Here is a 20,010-nt window from a genome sequence, read left to right as displayed (position 1 = left end):
CTTGATCTGATGTATAAATATTTGTTACACCATTCAATAATCTCATGTGCATATTTGAATTTAGCTCTTTCCTCAAATTTTAATTGCTCTTTACTAAGGCCTCTCTTCACACATGCACCAACACCATCATGTTCTCCTTTACCATGCCCAGCCTCAAAAAAACTCCACACATGTTGGATGCTAGTTTTCTTATGTGTCCTACTCAACCAATAGAACATTCTAGCATTCTTGAATTAACCTGTACAATTATCTGACCATATCCAATGTTGTGTCATTTGAATTTGTCTCTCTTTTAAATTATCATAAAAGACCTTGAAACAATATTGGACAAACTTAGATGAATGGAGTTTATTATCACTTAAATAAAAATGGTACTCTCTCAATATTTTTTGATCCTCCTTTTTACTATCAGGTGCATGCCTATAAACTATATGAACATAAATTGTTACTTGCACTAAATTGTAATATTGTGGTTGTACCTCTTCCTGTAGTGCAAGCGTGTAGTTCTCTGCAAAGTCAACAATTGAAAGTATAGTGTCAATTGAAAATGTATTCTCACATATGTGAAATTTTCCATCAAGCCATCTAGAATATTGAGAGTGTTTAACATATTTTGGTATGATCACACTCTTAAACTCATCCATAAATTCATGACAACTAACTTTATCTATAACTAAATCGCACCTTCTTCCAAACTTCCCATCCTTCAATGGATATTCAATAGTTTTGAATCTTTTTATCTCAACTAATTGTTGTCCAAAAGTAGTCAAAGCATTTTCATGCAAACATTCATCGAACAAAGAAAGATTGCCGCACATATCACATGTACTAGAAAGACATGCATTGAAAAGAAAGTATTGATCATTAGGTGGCTTACAAAACAAACCTGATATGAAATCTTTTATAGTTTGAGGTGGCATTTTATACCACATTCTTGCAACATTTCTTTACTATGCATGGTGCCACGTATAGATTGAAATACATCATAATGGTAACGAAATTGAATATGAGTTTTACAACAACATGTGATTCTTTCCTTGTTAATCCTTACATACCATGGTTTACACTTTTCAAAAGATCTTTGACTAATGGTAATATTTAATACCTTACCATCTACAAATTTTTTAAACAATTCAATTTAGTCATGTCCAAAAGGTGTTTAGGATGTGGATCATGTATTTGTGACCCAATTCTCAATTTAAGAACATCTCTTGAATTAGGTGATACTCTTGTATTTGTTAGAGTAAATAATTAATTATTAATTATTTATTCTATTACTTAAGCTTACTTAAGTTAATGCATATTTAGTATTTAATGCATGTAGTGGTTGTTGTTGACAACTCGGGAGTTTTCTCCTTTTTTAGCATATTCCACCTTTTGAGGATATGTGCTGAGTTGTCATTTTTGTCCTCTACCTCCTTCCAGCTTGTTCTACAAGCTTCCATGAGGCCTTTTAAACGGTCTTTCTCTCATTGTAAATCATTCGATTCATATAGCAATCTCATTTTCCTATTGTGAAATATTTCCTCTTGCATTGTTTGCTTCATGCTCTTGCTCTTTCGGTTTCTCTTCAGCAAGCTATTTGCATGTAGGTGATCTTGGCGACTGTGGAGTTGGATTTCATCAACTCCTACATGGTATCAGAGCCTCCCTGCTGCTTCTTGTTTGAAGGATTTGTGAAGCCGTGATTCGAAGTCACAAACCCTAGTCTGTTTGTGCATTTTTTCTTCAAATCAGGGCTAGAGTGAATTTTTGGAGCACTTTCAGCCCAAACGGGCATCACCATTGGATCCGGAAGGCCGTTTGCAGTCAGGATTCTTATAAAGCTTTTCATTTTTGGAGACAGGGCAATTTTGGCAATTTTTTGAGGATCCCGAGTTCGCTGCCGTACGGATCGTACGGACGCAGCGCGAATTTTTTTTTTTTTTAAAAAAATATATATTTTTCGGGCGCCGCCGCCGCGCCACCGCGGGGCCGCCGCAGCGCCACCCAGCAGGCAGCGCCACCCGCGCTCTGCCGCGGCTCCTCCCGGCTCCGCCGCTGCCCGGCCTCCTCCTGTCCGCCGCCTGGGCGCAGCGCCTCCACCACCGCAGACAGCAGCGCCACCGGGTTTTCCTCCCGGGCGCCACCGCCACCGGCGGTTTCCACTGCTCCGCCGCCCTGCGGCCTCTCCAACCACCGACCGCCACGTGGCTTCTGCTGAAGTCATATTCTGGTGGAATGATGTCACTTTTCAGGCATATGACATCACCTTGCCGGTATCGGATTTTTTTTCCGGCGACAGGTCTGTGACGGGCATACGGCCGTCAAATTTATGCAGGTGTCTGTAATTTTCCTGCAAGTGTATTTTTGGAGCAACAGTCGGTTTTTTGGCTATAACTTGAGCATACGGAGGTCTTTTTCCGATCCGAAAGAAGCGTCGGAAAGCTGACTCAGAGACGGACACATTGGTGCTAGTTTCGCATGATTTTGAGTTCATTTGAGCTTCCATTGTTTGTGTCAAAGTAGAGGCTTTTTCTGCATCAACAAATCCAGGTTCCTTTCCAGTTTTTTGCTTTCCTTAGTTGTTTTTTTTGTGGTATTTGGGAGATATTTTCGTACGTTTGTGGGGGGGTATCTTTCTTTTCTGTAATTTACTTCAGTTAAGACCCTTCTACTTCCAATGGCGGATCCATCTATATCCCATCTCACACCACACAACTACCACACATGGAAGGCACAAATGACTAGACTTCTAATGTCAAGAGGTCTATGGTCTTGTTTGGATGAGCATCAGCCTAATCTCCAATGACCTTTTGAGATTCTACAACATAGGAACAAGATGGATGAAGCCATGGGGCTTATTGCACTCAACATTTCAGACAGCTTGTTGTTTCACTTGGATGGTTTGACTACTCCACGGGCTTATTGGCTAAAATTTCAGACTTTGTTTGGACAAGTAAATGAGTTTCAGGCACTTCAGCTAGATGCAGAATTGACTTCTTTGACACCTGATCACTTTCCCACCATTGAGGACTTCTTGATGAAGTTCAAATCTCTACGTACACTTTTGCAGGGATGTGGGAAGAACAAAACAGATGATGAGTGTATCTTTTTGGTACTCTCAAAGTTAAAGGGACAGTATCAGATCTTCTCTTCCACTTTCTACTCCACTATGGATGCCTTGGGTGATAGACATAGGATGCCTTCATTTGAGATATTTTGTAATCGGTTAACCCGTGAACAATCGAAGATTACTCAAATGGATTCACTTTCAAGTTCTCAGTCACAGGTATTGCTTTCCAAGGTTACACAGGAACAGAAGTTGAAGCAGCTATCAGATCCCTCTTCTACTAGTTCATCATCTTCTAACAAGAAGGAGAAAAAGAAGACCGCAACTCCTACCTGTTCCTATTGTGGGAAAGGATCTCATGATGAGGCACGTTGTTTTCAGAAGAGATGTGATGGCTATGAGAAACAGATTGCTGATTTGCACGCTCTCCTTCAGAAGAGCACTATTTCCTCTCCATCCTCTTCTACCTCACAAGGGTCTTCTTTTCAGGCTTCTTCCACCTCTTCAACATCTACATCAGATCTTGGAAAGGGTCATGCATTACAGGCTTCTATTGCATCTTCTTCACAGGTTCCTTGGATACTGGATTCAGGTGCTTCTCACCATATGACATCTTCTCAAGGTGTCTTCTCCACTCTTGAGGATTCTCCTATTCCTCACATTCTCATGGGGAATAACACTGCATTACCAGTCTGTGGGAAAGGTTCAGTTCACATCCAAGATGGTATATTCAATGATGTATTGTATGTTCCATCTTTGTCTGCCAACCTTCTCTCAATTTCTCAGATTACACACAGTGGATCAGGGAAGACAGTTGAGTTCACTGCTGATTCAGTCTTCATTCGAGATCGTGCTACAGGAGATCTTATTGCTACAGGGGCAGTTGATCCTTCCACTCATCTCTATACCTTCTCACACTTTGGTCCACCATCTCCTTCGCAGGAGCATCGTGTGGTGCAGTCAGGACACTTGAACCTTTGTATTGTTCCTGAGATCCCTATTTTGACTGCCACACCACAACCAGATGAGGGCTTTTCCTCTCTACAAGATTCTCCTTCCGATCTACCTGATCTTCCAGCTTCATTTATTGAGACTCCAGGTACACTTGTTGCAGATACTTCAATGGACATTCATGACAATGTCATCACACCTGCCTTGGGAATTCCCGTTTCGGTTCCTCATACATTCTCTTCTGGACATCAGCTAGGCTTTCCAATTGCTCCTCTTGCGCAGGGATTTCCTTGTTACGTGCCTTTGTTCCTTCCGAATTGGAATTTCATTGGTTCGATCATTTCTACAGGAGCTCCATCATTATGGGGGGGGCTTGGTGTCTATTCTCATGGGGGGGCTGGTTGTACTTATGGTTTTGAGAGAGTCTCTTGAAACATTTCTGGCGGAAGTTGTCCTTGGGGGGATTGGTTGAGGCCTTCCTTCCTTCACTTCATGTTTTTTTTTAGCATGTTGTTTTTACCTCTTTTTGGAGGAGGGTTTTTCCCACAGGGTTTTCCCTCTTTCTCTGTTTTACAGAGGTTGCATTGTACATGGGTACCTAACATGGCCTCGTTGCCGGGACCCATTTTGCATTTCATCTTAGTTTTGTGAGCCTAAGGCATTTCCCTAAGTTGCACTTAAGGGGGGGTGTTAGAGTAAATAATTAATTATTAATTATTTATTCTATTACTTAAGCTTACTTAGGTTAATGCATATTTAGTATTTAATGCATGTAGTGGTTGTTGTTGACAACTCGGGAGTTTTCTCCTTTTTTAGCATATTCCACCTTTTGAGGATATGTGCTGAGTTGTCATTTTTGTCCTCTACCTCCTTCCAGCTTGTTCTACAAGCTTCCATGAGGCCTTTTAAACGGTCTCTCTCTCATTGTAAATCATTCGATTCATATAGCAATCTCATTTTCCTATTGTGAAATATTTCCTCTTGCATTGTTTGCTTCATGCTCTTGCTCTTTCGGTTTCTCTTCAGCAAGCTATTTGCATGTAGGTGATCTTGGCGACTGCGGAGTTGGATTTCATCAACTCCTACAGTATTATCATGGAAAAAATTTTCAATCAAACTTTTGATTTCACTAGTAAGTTTCATATCACATCTCGGGAGTCTACCACTAGAAGGCCATAAAATATTTGCTGGATCACATTCAAAGTTAACCCTTCTCTTTATAGCTCTTTCTAAAGTCTTACGATTCACATTAAGATATCCACTTATGTTGGTAATCAATCTTTTGTCAGATGTTGATTTGTTAACTAAAGCTATTGTTATTACTCGTCGTGCTGCATTCTTATCTCTAGATCGACTTCTCTTTTTGATAACATCAAAGGCACTAGCAATAGTGGATAAAACTTGTTTTAAAGACTTATTTTTATTCTTGAGTTTTGCATACATTCCCAACCTTCTCATTAATTTTCACATTTTAGACATTTTAATTAGTTGCAACATTAGCTGACATTGAAACCCAAATTTCTTATTATAAAAAAAATGCCTATACAATCTATTAGCATGTGTCCTAATTTGTCTCCATGAAACCAATCCCTCAAGATTATCTAACACATCATTAGGAATATGAAAATTATGTTTAGACACTTTACTATCATCCTAACATGTTTGTTTAGTAGTTGGTGTTTCTATGTCTACATTCATGCAATTTTTATTTTTAGACACTTTACTATTTTCACTGTTATTTGGGATTTGAATATCATTTTCAAATTTTCTTGGCATTTCTTTTGGGGTAGACATTTCAATTGGAATCTTTTGTGCATGATCATTTGACAATTGCTTCTCATAAAGAAAATCTAAATCGTTTAAATTGTAACCTGCTTCTAAAAAATCACCAATTTCATCACGAGAGAAAATTTGAGGGTTTGGAAACACACCTATATTGAACGCATAATTAGAATGTGCACCTGAATTTTCTTGTATTGGGTTCTCTTCTTTGACTTCTTCATCCATCGTGGTATCTTCAATGTCTTTCTCCTTTGAAACATTGTTCAAGTCTCTAATTATTTGTCTTCTCTCTCGTTGACGTTGTGCTTCATTCTCTTTATTTGCTGCAATCTCCTCATTTGTTAGAACTCTTGCTTTCTTCTTTCTTCATTGTTTTGATCCCATGTTTGCACCAATTTTGAATTTGAATCAGTAGCCTACAAATTGTATAAGAGGACAAGAAAATAGAATAAGCGTGATGAAATTCGGTGTTGCAAGTCGAAACTATTGTTCAATCATTTCAATCATTGAAATTGGGTCGGTGGGGCAGCTTTTGGTACCCAACAGGTACATTAGAAATGGGTACCCATTTTCTTAAAAATTAGGCACCCGATTTTTTAAAAATCAGGTACCCATTTACAAATTAGGTACCTGATTTTTAAAAGAATCGGGTACCCGATTTTTAAAAAGTCGGTATAATGGTTCAAAGCAATTGGGGGTGCCTAATTCATGAGACATGAGCAGGAATTTGGCATGGCTCCCAACTTTTGCATGGGGTTTTGCCTTGGAGAAAGGCATGGCATAGGCTTGGTCCCACCAAGCCATGCCTTTGTGCTCCTTTTTTTTATAAGGCATTTAATTGACAATTTCTGGTATTGTTGTAATTTTTTTATAGTCATTCCTATTGAATTTTTTGACGAGACAAAAACCCATTATAGGTCTTGCTGTTCTAATTTCAAAAATGTAAATTTTATAGTGTTATTAGTTTATTTTCTATTTTTCCATTATTTATTAATCAAAACTATCTCCTAAACGTTAAAAAGCGACATTCACTAAAACTTTAATAACTTTTTTATTTTATAATTTTTCTTAAATTAATTTATATGTCATCAATCTACATACAATTCTTTTGATGTTAAAATTTTTTTTTGAAAAAAGTGAGATTTTTATCAAATTATGTTGTCCGTACACGAGAGGTTTTAAAATTTACCTTTATAGCCAATTAATAATTAATAAAAAAATTATTCGATAAAAAATTAAGAAAAAATATTGTCATCAATCTTAGGTTTATTAGATAACTCCCTTTAAAAGGATTTACAAAAATTCATTTATTTGTGTCAAATTATGGTGTCCGTACACGAGCATGGTATGGTCTTGAAATAGGCATTTTGAAAAAGTGGTTTTTAAAGATCCATACCAAAAAAATAATCTATCATATGGGTGCACAAATAAATTAAATATTCAAAAACTAGATTCCGAACACTAAAAATTTTATTTTTGGAGTTTTTTAATATTCAATCTCTAAATACCTCAAATTTTGACATCAATTGACAAAAAATTTTCAAAAACAGGAAAAACACTTCCACTTTTTGGCCAAAAGTGAGACCCAACTTCTTGCACTGACTTGCATATGTAGATGCCAAATTTTATATATAGAAAGGAGAAGACATGTAACGTATGCATATTTGTATGTCATATTTTGTATAAAAATCTAATAAGAGATGTCACATGTGCATATTTAGATGCCAAATTTTGTATATAAAAAAGAGAAGACATGTAATATGTGAATATTTGTATGCCATTTATTATTTTTTGTGGGTCTAATGATATCCTTAAAATAATATTTAATTATCCTCAACTTATATGTATTTAGATGGCTTTTATCCTGCATTTATCTTCTAAATTTCTGGAAAAAAAAAGGAAAAAAAATTATAGATTTGGATACCCATTTGGCTTCTCTACAACATATGCAAAGTTTGGATAGGGTTGTTTTAGATTATAACCTTGCTGTCACACTTTGTCACCTCTTTTTAGGCTTAAGATAGCCCTTTGATTGGCACAAGGCATGATGATGATGTTATCATGAGGTCAATAGGGTCCACAAAGAGTTAGGTTTAGGTTTTTACCATAGGTAAGGTTTTTTGTTAAGTTTAAGGTAGGGTCAATTTGCAACTTTTTGCAAAAATTACAAAAGTTGCTTAAGCAAAATTTTGAGCAATTTTTTCTCTTGCTATCTTTTGGTTGAATGGGTCCATCTAGGACTATTCTGGGACCCTAGTTAATACTCCTAGGATGTATTAAGTAACCTAATACCTTAGTTTCCCATCACTAACAAATTTGGACCTATTCAACAACTTTTGGCTCATTGAGCAACTTTTGAACAACATAGGACCTAATTAGCAATTTTGGCTTTTCTTAGACATCCACAGCTACTCTATTAGCTTAGGTTGTTAAGGTTTAGGCTATTACCAACCTCATTTCAGCCACAATGTCCCTCTAATGGTATCAACCACATTGAATGAAAGCATCCCTAAGGGTCTTTAAGCACCATCGGGCTATGATATTTGATTAGGCATTTCTCTGAGCTCATGCATAGTATTGATGAACTATTAGGTGCTATAGGATCATGTTATCTAGACCCACAACAACCTATCTTATTTTTTAGATATTTAATTTTTTTTGGATTTGGCATCCATATCTTACCTATTTCCAAAAGTTGCAATGTTGCTTAGTTAAAATGAGCAAGGTTGTGTATATTTCAAATTGTTGGTCCTAGGATTGAATCATATGCTCCATCTACTCTAATTTATTGGGTATAGGCTAGGACCAAACTCATTTTATCCACAATGTTCCTCTGACAATATCAACCACACTAAATGGAAGTGTCCCTAAGGGTCTCTAAGCACCATCGGGTTGCAATCTTTGATCAAGCATTTCTTTGAGCTCATGCAAGGTATTGATGATTTTTTAGGTGCTAAAACATCATATTATCTAGGCTTACAAGAACCTATCTCATTTTTTGTAGATTTAACTTTGTTTAGATTTGACATCTGTATCTCACCTATTACCAAAAGTTGTAATGTTGTGTATATTTCAAACTGTTGGTCCTAGGATCGAATTGTCTCCTCCATTAGTTCTAGTTGGTCAAGTTTAGCCTAGGACCAACCTTATTTAAGCCACAACATCCCTCCAAAGGTATCAACCACAATTAATGGAAGTGTCCCTAAGGGCCTCTATGCACTATCAGGCTATGATCTATGGCACAAATACAAAAGTCACATATTTTTACTTTTCATGTCTTATTAATTCAAAATAAGTGACATATGATTACATGTTATGATGAATTTGATAAAATGTTACATTTTCTATATAAAGTAATGAACGTTCATGTGTTTGATTAATTGCAAGAAAGTAATTTAAAATACAAGTTTGTATGCACACATTAAACAAGTTGGATGGAAATCTAAGATTAATGTATATCAAAATAAACAATATATCATGTCATATCAATCATATAGTTACAAAAAGATGTTATCTATCACCAGTACAATACAAAAGTTGAATACTAAAAAAATGCTAAATGTCTACAATAGAAATGCTGACTGTGCATAGTACAAATATCAAATATATAAAATACAAAAGTTGAATACCTAAAAAATGTCAAATGTGTACAATATAACTATTGAATGTGCACAAAGAAAATATCAAATGTATACAATACTAAAGTCAAATATATGTCAATGTCATGTATGTATATCACTATCAATATCTATGACTATGCAAAATCATCAAAATTGAGCCTCTTTGATGCAGTTTGTGGCTTGCCAAGTTTCTCTAGAATAAATATTAAAATACACTATCAAATATATTATTTATAAGTAATATGAAAATAACTAGAAATTGGGTTCTAACTTGTGGATAGTTGAGTTGTTTATTACCCCATCACTGTGTCCCATAGTTGGACTAAATGATAGCAATAATGGGCTCCTTCGTTAATGGGTGGGAATCCTCACAAAATGATGAGGTAGAGTGATGATGGGAGACATAACTACCAATGAATCAATGCTCATGGGAGGTACAAATTGTATGATAAGAAATAAAATCTTAGCATTATAGAGTGGCATTAGGGATTACAAATAGAGTTAAAAACAAGAAAGGTATTGTAGCCTGAGCTAGATCTCTTGTGCTAGTAGAAGGTACAAGCACTAATGAATTAATTCTAGTATGAGGCACAACCTATATGGTAATCCTTAAAATTTTAGAATTATAGAGTAGGCGTTAGGGATTTCTATCACAAACTCAAGCAATCTAAATTGAGATCTCAAAAGGGCTTCAACTAAGACTCTACATACATACCTCTAGCCTCTATTATGTTTGATCCCATCTTTGATGCTTGAGACTCCTAACAAAATGAAATGGGAAAGGATTTGCATGAAGTCTCAAAGAGTGTTGTAATAGGTAAAATGTAAATAACACATGTTAATAAGAAAAAATATTGATAATTATTATAAAACTAATAAAAACATGTACTCAATTGTAAAAATGACTGTTTAATATGTATATAGAACAAATGCATATTGTAATCTAAAATTTATTAGAAGGAAAATATGAAATTTTACCTCTTCCATTGCCTCAACATTAGTGTGTTAATCTTAGATTATTTTTTACAAGCGAGTCTCTATACACTTAAGTCATTTACTTAATTCATGCTGAACAAGTAACATATGTCTATAGGAAATATTCAAGACTATGCTAGGTTACTGAGTGGGGAGGGGTGAATCAGTAACCTTAAAACTTTAAAGAAATTCAAACCTTGATTGCAATAACCCAATAATCATTTAATTCATTAACTCAAATCTAACTGCATGCATGAGAAACTGAAAACATAAACATTCATGACACATGAACACAATGATTTGGTGACCTAGAAACCTTCCAAATAGAAAGTAAAATTGGGGTGGGGATGATACCCACAAAACATCAATACCACAGCATAAAGTTGGCCTATCAAGGCTTACAATGATCACTTATGATGATATGCCCTATTAGGAACAATTAGGACTACTAGGTTCACCTTGTTAGAGGATTTACCAACATAAAATGAAGTATGCACTTGGTAAAGAGATTTGACAAAAGACTGTTAAGTCTACCTTGTTAGAGAATTTTGGAGCTGATTCACTTGTTAGAATGAAATAGTAGATCTTTGACTTACATTAGAGGATTTAGGAGCTAATTCACCTATTAGAATGAAATAGTAGATCTCTAACTTACAATTGATTTTTTGATAGAGATTCTTTGAAGTACTGATCACATGTATGTGATAGATATAACTCTATTGCTCCTGATATGGCCTTATAATACACTTTGCTTCTACTACTGATTCACATTTTCATGCTTGTATTTCATTCACATTATCTTACATCATTACATTACACACTTGGATATGATACAATACATTACATATATATCAATCCAATTCACAAAATTACAAAGTTGGCCAATATACAAGTTAACACCAATATTAGAAAGTTGGCTCAAATGAAGACTCTCAAGTTTTGAAGAATGACTTGGTGAAGTTTTGATACATGGTGTCCAATTTCATTACTTGGCATCATCATGCATTTAGTAGAAGTGGAATCTTGATCCATACTAAACATCTCAGAGTAGTCTTGAACTTGGTCTACAGTAGCAACTTAGTAAATATTTTGCAACTTGGTAGAAACTAAATTCCACATTTACCATACCTAAACCTGGTAAACACCAATCATTTCATCACTTAGTTAATACTAACTTTTTTTTCTCATGAACTGATGGCTCGATAGAAAGTAGGAAGCTTGGTAACCACTAAACTGCATGATAGGAACTGTAGGATTTCACACTGCTTGAATTTACTTGGTAACCACTAGAATGCTCAGTAGGAACTGTGAAGCTTGGTGGCTACTAAATTACATGGTAAACACTATAGACTATTTAATGAGCTCGGTAACCATAAAAAATATGAATAAGTATTGTCACTAATAAGAAACTTGACTTAATGTCAGCAATTTCCCCCTTTGGCATTAGTGATGAAACCACTTATCAGCCAAAACTTATATACATTACAGTGTGATATTGGCTTAGTACTAGAATACTATTTTTTTTGAGAGTTTTTAAAATTTGTCTTTGTAACTATGTACTTTCCTTTGCTTTGCATTATTCTCCCCTATACAATATACATACTACATGTTTCTCATCATATATACATATAGACTCACATAGATATATTATATTTCTCCTCCTTTTTGACAATAATGCCAAAGATTTACTCAAAACTTATTTACATAGATACACCAATGTAAGAAAGAAACTTAGAATGTACCTTAAGTATGAGAGCTAATGTCTTATCCTAGTTTTCTTGCAAAACTTTTCACATTTGTAGAGCAACTTGTACTTCTGTAGAGAGCTCAATCATGTGATCTACAATTGATAAATTATTGACATGGATCAATGTTTTGGAATAGGCAATGTTCTTCTGTATTGTATCCATGATGGGAAGGATCATATTTTGGATATCTATTAGTGAAGATTGGATCCTCGATTCCTCTCTCAACAATTCTACCTACATATTTGACAAGAATTTTCATATGATGTGTAAAGCTTGAACTAGGGTCAAGTTGCAATTGTTGTGCACTAGCTTCCAGATCTTCATCAATTTTACTCAATTTTCTCTTTATTTTCTTAGTATGCTTGGTGATATCACATATCTTTGCAAAAAGTGATGTAACATTTGTGCAAGAATTTTCAAGATTGGTTGAAATTGAGGAAAGCTCCACTTGCTAAATAGCAATTTTTTGAGCAATGTGCTCAAGCACTTTGTTATCAAATTTCTTCTCTACTTTCTCAATCAATTTCTCTTGACCACTAGATTTTTCATTAAACTTTTGGACTACTTATTACAATTAAAATAAAATGTGTTGAGAAGTATCAACTTCAAAACCTATTACCTTAGTCAAAATATCCTTAGCACTTTTTATGATTTTATGTTCTCTGTCTCTTTCTTCTCCTAATTTCTTCTACTTGGCTTTCTTCTGGAGGAGCTGACTAGCTAGTTGCATTTGATCTATAGTTGCATTATCAAAATCCCACTTTGGAATTTAAATCTCCTCATCTAAATCAATATCTTCCTTTATTTTCTTTCCACTCAAAATTCTTGTACAAGGTTGAGCCTTGAGTTCAACTACCTTAGTACAAACTGCTTTAGAATCCAAAATGGAAACAATAGTAGAGATAGTAGGACTAGTTGTAAAAATTGATATAGCACTAACAGATGGAATAGTGACTGGAATGCTTACTGAATCCAAAACTGATATACTTATAGAAATATCCAAAGCTATAGAAAACAAAACTGTAGAATCCAAAATTGTAGAACTCAAAACTATACTTGTTGTTGAAGAATAGAAAATTGTAGAACATGCTATATATACAGCTAAAGAACCTGACTTGGGAACTGAAGAAGAGGGAGGCTACAGATTAGTAGATGAAGTGGTAGACACTTCCTAAGAGGGAGGGAAGAGTGATTGTACATTTGATGTTTTTGATGTGGTCTCAATCAAACTTGCTAAACTTGACTTTGAATTTGATGTACTTGCTAATTTGCTTGGAGAATGAGGAAGTAAGGAAATGACTATTGTAGCTATCTTCACAAGATTAGTCTCCTCATTATCTTCTTTGAACTCCTCAATAGCTTCTTTCTCTTTATCTTCTTCAACTCCTTCATTGCCAAATTGAATTGTTTCAAAATTTGTTTCTTCTTCCTCATCATCACTATCATCATCCTTGACTTCTACTAGAGAGTCACTTAGCTTCTACTAGTAATAGATATTCTTCCACATGCCTGTAGCATTCTTGACTAGATTTTCTATATCCTTTTACAAGATTAAACAAGTATTGAATCTAAGAGTCATCATGTCTTCATATTTCTTCATAGACTATTTTACCTCATCATCTATAATGCTTGGTAACAACTAGCTTAGGTTTTGTTCAAAGATATCTCTTGCTATCTACATGGTTGAGTCCCATCTTGGCTTTAATCTCTCTAATAAATATTTACAAATCTAACAAGCTATCTAATCAGGGGAATACTTCCATTTACCCATCTTGGTTGGCACCAATTCCTCAATCTACTTCTTCTCAACCTCTGTCCTAGTCTCATACTTCAATGATTTGAAGTTGGTTATACCTGCACCTTCTTCCATTTGTTTTAGTCTTTCCTAGAAGGTGAGAGGAGGCTTGCTAAATAAAACTTCACTACCTTTCTTCCTAAATCTTTTGGTAAACATTGTAGTGGATGGCTTTGATGGCTTTGGTGATGATCACCTTGCCTTTCTTCTACACTAGCTCTTCTTCCTTCTCTGACTCATCATCATCCTCTACATCATCATTATCATCTTCTCCTTTACCTTCAGTCAAAAAAAGAGGTGTGTTGGTTTTGAGTTTTCCTATTCTCCTCTTGCCTTTGTTAACTACTTGTGGAAGCTTGATTTCAAACTCTATTCTTGCCTTGGCCACATCATAGGTTCCAAAGTGTGGTGCCTTTGGTTCAATAGGTTTGTTTAATAAGGCTTCAAATATATATTTTGCTTCATCAATGTTTACCTCATAAGGAAGAGGTTTTACTCATACAACTCTTGGAATTGTTGCCTAAATGTAGACTTTGTCACTGTCTACCATGAAACAAACATCATCTTTGTAATCTTCAACCAATTTCATGGGAATCTTGAATCTGTTATTCATTTTCTCCTTGAAAACATAGAAGTAGTTATTCATTACGCTATTAAAATTCTCAACAATTTCTACAATGTACTCATTAATTTGATACAAAACTGGCACATCCTTTGTCCATACGACTGTACCTTTTGAAGGGAAAAAATTTTGAACATAGAAAAATAGACATGTCAATAATGAACTAAATTTACAAGGATTGTTCTTTGATGTCCTCATACTTTCTATGTTTTTGTTGAATTGTTTCAACAATAAGTTTGAAAGATCATATGACATAGTATTTTTCACGACTTTGAATGCCAAGTCTACTGCTTCATATGATACACTATTGAGATGACTCAAACTATAAATCTTGTGAGCTATAACATGTATGCCAAATTTTAGTTCTATATCAATTACTCTACTAATCTTCATGCCTCTACCATCCCACTCGACTAGGGTTTTCTTCTCTAACTCCACCTGACCTAGGGTTTTAGTAGCTTTGGCTTTGGAGAGCATGGGAAGGCTAGTGATATGATGAATCATCTTCTTAGTAATCAAAACTAGTTGCTCAAGCCATAACTGACCACTATGAACTTAGCTTAGGATGTATCTGATCCATTTGATTTCAAAACTCTGGGGTAGGTGGGGAATGTGGGTTAAACCCTTATCTTCCAAATGCTTATGCTTGGGTTTGAGAACACCATTTACATATATTTCAACTAGGGTATTGTCCATTTCTAGGGTTCCAATTTCTTTAATTCCAAACTTAAAATGAGTTCAAATATCATTAATGAGAAGTACCTTAGGAGGGATTTTTGATTGCACTCCATTTGGATCGAGGGTTTCTGTAATTGCCGATACAAGTTTGAAATTTGGCAATTTCCAGTCGACTCCTCAAACCAACATTTCTGACCCTTTCTTTACCTTGCTAGTGTTTCTTGATGCTACAATGGTTACTTAGTGGGATATAGACAACTTCAAGAAATTTTATTACAAATTCTACTCAAAATCGCTTGATCACTCTAGAATAGCTTGATCTCAATAAGACTTTAAGATTTTCATGAAAGATGATTTCAGTTTCCTACCCTTTTGATAACATTTTTCCATTAATGCTCGATACAAAAGTAGTTGTGATGACATCATTATGCATGATAGGTTGTTATCCACTAACTGCTCATATTACTCTATGAATACTTCATAACTCAGTAACTGAATATGTGTGACTGATTACTCCCGACCTTGCTTGATAGAGTTCATGACCCAACCTTACTTGGTGATTACTGATATTGATATTTTTGTGATCCCCTTGTATCTCAAATGGTAATTTGGATCTTTGTTTCCTTTTCAATTCTATAACTATTTTAGATGTAACCATGATAACAAAATTCCTATTGTTACTTAAGGACTTAGTTGGAAATGGTGGAGTCACCCACTTCTTGAGTGACATTAGGTGCATCATTTCTTGGAATAGCTTCCTCAATGGATTCAGGAATCCATTGCTACCTCATTTTCTTTCTGATGTTATCTAGTTTTGCATTCTTTTCATCTTTAATTTTACCTATATTCAAGAAATTTTTGGCTAGATGACCAAGTTTTGTACAAGTCTAACATCGTATGGTGGTATCTCTCTTCCTTGTGTGATGTTTAACATAGTTCATGCCAATGTGTCCATACTCTCCACAGTAATGACATATACACTAGGTGTTATAGTCCCAACCAAATAATGCGTTCATAATCTACTCTACTAGTTTAAATGACTTGGTTTTGTAGTTTGATGTCGTGTGACCTTGTTTCTTGCATTTGTGACATTTTCCTTCAAATTTTGGTTTCTATTTGCATTCATTAGCCTTGTGACCATGCTGGTTGCAATTGTAACATTTACCATTGAATTTTACTTTTCCATTACTCTATCATTTATTTGATGTATGACCTATCTTACCATAGTTATTGCAAGTAGGTCTTTGATTCCTTTGAAAACCTTGTTTGGAGGTTTCACCTTCTTCTTTGTATCCAAGTCCTACCTCACCCTTTTTCCTATAGAGATTATGCTCACTTTGTTGATTCAATTGATCCATGTCTACTTGGGATTTCATTATTCTTTCATTGAATTGCTTTTCAGGATCAATTTTCATCCTTTCATTGATTTTCCTTTTAGTGTTTAAGTCATTCCTTAACCTTTCATTTTCAAATCTTAGACTCATGATTTCTTCATTTGCATTGGAGAGTTGATCAATAAGATTTTCTTACTGAAGGGATTGATTTTGAATTTCATTGTTCCTTGCATCCAAGTCTTATTTTTCTTTATTTCTAATTTTTTTTGAGATTTCACACAATCTAATTGACTGAATTTCTTGTTTTGTTTTCAATTTTCTTACTTCTTCTTGCATGGAACCATTCTTTTCTAGCAGTTCTTTGATTGCAACGTTTGCTTCATCTGAACTGGTTGAAGGGAAAAAATCTTTGATCTTTTCTTTAATATACTAATTATCATTCATCTAATTTGCAAGTTCCTTCCTTCTTTTCAGGGATTGGGAAAGTTTCTCCTTAGCTTTCTTGAGTTGTGCAATGGTCATTTCTAGATCTAGCTTTTCATTGTCAATTTCTTTATCAAGTATGAAAATCTCCATTGTCCTTGATCTTTGCTCAAGCTGTCAAGCTTTATCTTGAGAACCACAAAGCTTTGATACCAATTGTTGGAAATATTCAAGACTATGCTAGGTTATTTAGAGGGGAGGGGTGAATCAATAACCTTAAAACTTTTAACAAGTTCAGACCTTGATTGTAATAACCCAATAATCATTTAATTCATTAACTTAGATCTAACTGCATGCATGAGAAACTGAAAACATAAACATTCATGAAACATGAACACAATGAATTGGTGACCTAGAAACCTTCCAAATAGAAAGTAAAAATAGGGTGGGGATGATACCCACAAAACTCTAATACTATAGCATAAATTTGGCCTATTAAGGCTTAAAATGATCAGTTATGATGATCTACCCTATTAGGAGAAATTAGGACTATTAGGTCCACCTTGTTAGAGGATTTACAAACATACGATGAAGTGTACACTCGGTAAAGAGATTTGACAAAAGACTGTTAAGTCTACCTTATTAGAGGATTTTGGAGTTGATTCACCTATTAGAATGAAATAGTAGATCTCTGACTTACAACTAATTTGTTGATAGAGATTATTTAAAGTACTGATCACATGTATGTGATAGATATAACTCTACTACTCCTAATATGGCCTTACAATACACTTTGCTTCTGTTGTTGATTCACATTTGTATGATTGCATTTCATTCACATTACACACTTGGATATGATATAATACATTACATATATATCAATCCAATTCACAAAATTACAAAGTCAGCCAATATACAAGTTAACACCAATATTATAGAGTCAGCTCAAATGAAGACACATGAGCTTTGAAGACTAACTTGGTGAAGTTTTGATACACAACATCCATTGTCATTTCTCAGCATCATCATGCATTCAGTAGAAGTGAAAGCTCAATCCATACTAAACATCTTAGAGTAGTCTTGAACTTGATCTACACTGGTAACTCGATAGACACTGTGCACCTTGGTAGAAACTAAATTCCACATTTACCATACGTGAACTCAGTAAACACTAATCATTTCATCACTTGGTTAGTACTAACTTCATTTCTCATGAATTGATGGCTTGGTAGAAACTATGAAGCTTGGTAGCCACTGAACTACTTGATAGGAACTTTAGGAATTCACACTGCTTGAATTTACTTGGTAACCACAAGACTGCTCTATAGGAACTATGAAGCTTGGTGGCTACTGAATTACATGGAAAACACTATAGACTATTTAATGAGCTTGGTAACCATACAAAATCTAAATAAGCATTGTTACTAATAATAAACTTGATTTATGTCAACAATGTCAAGTACAACAACATGTAAATTAGAGCATGTCGAGTAAACAAGGAGTGCCAAGTCACTCATGTGCCAAGTCATTCAAGTGCTAAGTAGAAAGTATTTGTCAAGTGATTTATTTGTTGAGCAAGCAGTGCATCCTGAGTCATTTAGATGCCAAGTGACCAAATTGAAGTCAGAGTTAGTGTTGAGCACTAGGTACTTTAGATTCCAAGTAACACAATTTTGACATAGTTGTTTGTATTGGCACAAACTACTATGTAAACCATTTTTGAGCTGACTTAAGGATTGATTTATGATCTTTTATTGATAAGGATGAATCTTAAGTGAGAATCCCTATGTATTACATGCATCCAATCAGAAAAATGGAAGGTTTAAGTGGCAATATGGGTGAATCATAGTCGTTGATTCATACCTAATCCTAAGTCACCTAAGTCTTCTTAAGGAGGACAAACCCTAAATATTTTAAAGAGAATTAGAGAGAGAAGGTGAGATTTTGTATGTGTAGACAAGACATTCATGGTGACCAAGGTATTATGATTTGAGCTACATTGTATAATTCGTTAAAAGATAATAGAGGAATGAAATAGTGGATAGCAGAGAGACATTTGATCATAAAGGATCAAGTACACATAATATAGAGGTGATCTGAAATCAAGAAATAGAGTGCTAATCATAGGATCATTGTTGAGACATTCTAACAAATGAATTAGTTAAATATCCTTACAGAGTAGTCCTAACAGGTTGTATTCAAATCCTCTAACAAGGTGCTTACTTAATTGTGAGTTGAAGTCCTTTAATCAAGCACACTTCTAATAGGGTGTTGAAATCCTTTAATAGGGTAAGACCTAATAGTCTATGTAAGCTTTTAATAGGGAAAACCTTTCACAAGGTAGATTATGTTTTATGGTCAAACATTGTAACCTTCATTAGATACACTTTTAAACTATAGTATTGAAGATTTTTGGGTGTCATCCCCACCCCAGTTTACCTTCTCATTGGAGGGTTTTTGGGTAATCATATCTTGTGTCATATGTATGAATGCTTACTTGTTTACATACTTTAGATGTATACGCTTTATAACATATTTTAGTTTACTTGTTAAATTGTGAGATGGATGTATAGTGAATGTTTTTATGGGAAAAAATTTGAAACACTAATTCACTCCCCCTCTCAGAGTTTACCTTTTCTATTGTAATTTCAAAAATTGGTATTAGAGCCATGTTCTTTGAAAATAAGGCTTTGCATCTTTGAGGAAAAATCTTGGAAATAAAGTCTACAAGTTGGGAAAGATTATTGAGAACCAAGAGATTAAAATACAACTCATTCTACATTAGTTGAATGAAGTAAGAGAAGATATAAATAAATCATTGAGAAGAAGGAAGTAAATTGCTACTAAGGCGAATGACACACAATACCAAGAGATGGACATTACTAAACTATTTGAAAATGGAAACTCTAATGAATTTGATGTAGTAGTTGAAGGTCTAATGGAAAAGAACAAAACCCTAGCTAAAGAGATTAGAAATCTTAAGATAGAGCAAGAATCACAAGCCATATTACTATTTGAGGTGACTGAACG

The sequence above is a fragment of the Cupressus sempervirens genome, chromosome 9 (assembly GCF_028749045.1).
Source record: "Cupressus sempervirens isolate cs-2001-9-10 chromosome 9, ASM2874904v1, whole genome shotgun sequence".
Taxonomy (NCBI): domain Eukaryota; kingdom Viridiplantae; phylum Streptophyta; class Pinopsida; order Cupressales; family Cupressaceae; genus Cupressus; species Cupressus sempervirens.
Note: the sequence above shows the minus strand (reverse complement) of the source record.